We start from the raw sequence: 4,138 nt of genomic DNA on the forward strand, positions 1-4,138 counted from the left end.
GGTATGTCATGAGTACGGTCATTTTGCAAATAGGTGCTCTAAATCTAGATCAGAAGTTAATAACAACACTGAATCCCCTGAGGAAGCATGGGAAATAGTCAGGAAAAAAAAGAAGTCAAACCCTCCCCCTGAACCAGAGGTGCCCCACTCTGAAACCCCTCCCCTCTCCACCGTCCCTGCAAGCACGGGCCAATCCATTCCCTCATCCTCCAACCCCTTTGAATCCCTAGCCTCAGAGGAACCCTCATCTCCCCCTCCTTCCCCCAAGGGCCCCAGAATCTCCCCCTCTTCCCCCCTCCCGGAACCCACCTCTTCTGATCCGATGCCCCACCCTTCACCTCCTCATTCTTCCCATCCATCCCCCGACTCAATCCCCATAAGAATTACAAGAAGCTCATCCAAGGAACATGGAGCCTCTAGCGACATCCCTAAAAAGCACGGACCAGGAAGGAAGTCAGCAAAGCAACACAGAGAAGAAAGCGCCCAGAAAGACATTGCAATGGGATCCCAAACACCTATCGAATCCTATATCCAAGGATTCTCAGATAAGGAAAATAATAACAAAGGTAAAGAGAGGCGGGCACCTCTCCCTATCACTGGTAAATAATGATGAAGCTGCTATCCTGGAATTGCAGGGGAATGGGGCACCCCTCCAAAAAAGCAGCCCTAAGGGAGCTTATAAACAGTGAAAAACCCGAAATCATTCTCATCCAAGAGACAAAGCTTGATCAAACAGATATCAACAATCTCATCTCTCAACAAAGACAATATAGTGGATGCGCTAGTGAAGCTAGAGGAGCATCGGGAGGAATATTAACTATGTGGGATAATAGCAGATGGATCTGTAGTCACTTCAACATCCACCAGAACTGGATCTGCGTCAAACTGGAAGGAAAGGACAGTGGAGCCGAGGTGAAAATATATAATGTTTACTCACCTAATCATTACAGGGAAAAGGAAACCTGTTGGACCGCCCTGAACACAGCGATCGAAGAAGATCCAGACAGCAACATTATCTTCGCAGGGGACCTCAATCTCGTTATGCACAGCAATGAGAAAAGAGGAGGGACTTTTGGCCCAGACCCTTACAGAAGCAAGCTTGAGCATATAATGCAAGAGAAAGATTTAGTGGATATAAAGCCAAAGAACAGAAGATATACATGGAGCAACAAGCGCATCGGAGCAGGTAATATCATGGAAAGACTTGACCGTTTCCTTGTGAACGTAACCTTTCTCTCCACCTTCTCGATTGGTCAGTCCGATATTCTCAGCTCTTCAGCTTCAGATCACTATCCAATCACACTCTCTCTGCATAGTCACAGCCAATCGGGACCTCTCCCGTTCAGATATTCTCCTCTCTGGAATCGCATTCCAGCGGCCAGAGAAGTGGTGAAGCAAGCATGGTTCCAACACGTGGAGGGATCCCCAGTTTATATCTGGGAAACCAAACTGAAACAAACCAGACAGGCCCTCAAACTTTGGGCAAAAAACAACTATCAGGAACCCGAGATTGTCAAAAAAGATTTAAAGAAAAATCTCGAGCTCGTCCAGCTAAATATAGAAATGCAGGGCCTTTCGCAGCAAGCTAAAGAAAACGAAATCCATTTGTATGCTCAGCTTAAACAAGTAGCAAGAGAAGAGGAAATTAAATGGAGGATCAAATCAAGACAGTTATGGCTTCACGACGGAGACAAGAACACCTCATACTTCCACAAACAAGCCACAATCAGGAAGACAAGGAATGCTGTAAGTAATATCAAAGACAGCGAAGGGAAAAATCATGACACTCAGGAATCCATTAAAGCCGCAGCATCCTCCCACTTTAAAAAACTTCTAACGGAAGATAAGAACGAGGAGGACTATTCGAGCCTTCTCCAGCATATGACGAGCAAAGTCACTCCAGAAATCAATAGTAAGATCACACAAGAAATTGAAGAAGAAGAGGTTCATGATGCAATCTGGAGTCTCCACCCGGACAAAGCTCCAGGTCCCGATGGCTTCTCAATAAGCTTTTATCGAGAATTCTGGCCTCTGATAAAAAAAGACCTTCTAAAGATGATTCGATGGTCTTTCCGTAAAGGTAAACTGGGGGGCTCCACCAACTCTACTTACCTTGCTCTTATCCCTAAAGAAAACAGGCCTTCCACCTTTTCTAGATTTCGGCCCATTTCCCTATGCAACTCCTCTTACAAGATTATAACCAAAATCTTATCTGCTAGACTTAAGCCCCATTTAACCTCTTTAATCTCTGAAAACCAAGGGGGATTCTTGCCAAACCGTCAAATCTCTGATTCTATTCTCCTTGTGCAAGAGGCAATCCACTCTAGCATGAGCAGAAAGGAAAAAGGGTTCGTCCTAAAACTTGACCTTGCCAATGCTTTCGACAGAGTCAGACACTCCTTTCTCTTTGCTGTTTTACTCAAATTGGGCTTCAATGACTCATTCATTAGCATGATCAAAGCTTGCATTTCCAACCCCTGGATATCCCCCTTGATCAATGGGCGACCTTGTGAAGCCTTTCAATCTTCCAGAGGTCTAAGACAAGGATGTCCCCTGTCTCCGTATTTATTTATCCTTATGGCAGAATCCCTTAGTAAATCTTTGGATTATAACCGAAGAGTTGGTCTTATCACAGGCATCCAATTTGCTCAGGGTACAAAAAATATTAACCACTCCCAATTTGCGGATGACACCCTTTTGATGGGTTGGGCATCGATTATCATTGCAAGGCGGTTCAAAAAGATCCTTGACCAATTTATGGCTTTCTCAGGTGGAATGATCAATCAAGTGAAAAGCTGTGTTTACGGATGGAATGCCTCGCCCCACACCATCCACTCTATTGCTTCCATTCTTGGTGTTTCTCACAAGCTGGAATGGAATAACTTCACTTACCTTGGGATGCCTGTTGGTATTGGTCCTCTGAAAACTGATACTTGGAGTGGAATTCTAGATAAAATCAAAAGGAAAATTCAACACTGGGGAGCCATGTGGCTGAATCCAGCAGGCCGATTAGTCCTCTTAAAATCAGGACTGACATCTCTGCCAATATATCGCTTCTCTTTGATTCAAGCTCCAATGGCCGTTCATCACAAAATGGAAAAGGCTCTCAGACATTTTCTCTGGCAAGGAGGGAAAGCGGAGAAAAAGAAGTTTAATCTAGTCAACTGGAAAAGTGTCATCCAGCCTCTTGAAAAAGGTGGGCTTGGAATTAGATCACCTCACTTGTTAAACTTAGCTCTCGGAGCAAAGATGGTCTGGAGGCTATTAACTGGAGACTCAGCTTGGTGGAAAACAGTCCTTGAAGCCAAGTATCTAAATTGTTCTAGGCACCATCTGTTAAAAACCAATATCCCCAACAGGGACAGCTCCAACATTTGGAAGCTGTGTAAGAAAACCATTCCTTTCATTGCCCAAAATATCTCCAAAATTCCCGGGGAAGGCAGCAGCATAAGTATATCCACGGATAGAATTATGGGACAGAATTCTATAGGATCAAATAAAGAAGCAATCCCAGCCATCAATTGGCTCAACAACAGAGGAATATGGAATCTAGCACAAATATCTAAGTGGGAAAATCATTCTCATTCTTGGACAGGCTGGTCTTTTCCGAATTACCCTAAGGATATAGAAGCAAGTTTTCTTGTCTTGGAAAATCTTTTGCACAGCAAAGCACCTGTTCAAAGAGGAAGTGTTGATAGCTATCGCTGGGATCCCACAGGAACACTATATACAGCCAAAGCAGGGTACCAAAGAATATGTGAAAATACCTTTCCTCAGGCAATATGGATTCACTGGAAGTTGGTTTGGAAAGCTGAAGCTCCTCCCAAAATAAAATTTTTCTTTTGGCTTCTCTTGAAAGGAAAGATCTTATCAGCAGAGAATTTGAAAAAAAGGGGAATTCAGGGACCTTCCCGATGCCCAAACTGCTCTCAAGACGAAGAAACAATTCACCATCTGTTCATAGACTGTCAAGTTGCTAAGAGATGCTGGAACAACATGGCTGCGCTAGGGGCGGTTGCTTGGGAGCCAAGGGCAACCATAGCAGACTCAGTTCTAAGCTGGAAGAAACTCTGCCCATGGAAAGGGAAGAAGAACAAACTAACTCAAAGAATTTGGAATACAATTCCTCTTACCCTGG

Source organism: Pinus tabuliformis, chromosome 5_1 (assembly GCF_031772625.1).
Source record: "Pinus tabuliformis cultivar Carrire ecotype Pingquan chromosome 5_1, CPIR1, whole genome shotgun sequence".
Lineage (NCBI taxonomy): Eukaryota > Viridiplantae > Streptophyta > Pinopsida > Pinales > Pinaceae > Pinus > Pinus tabuliformis.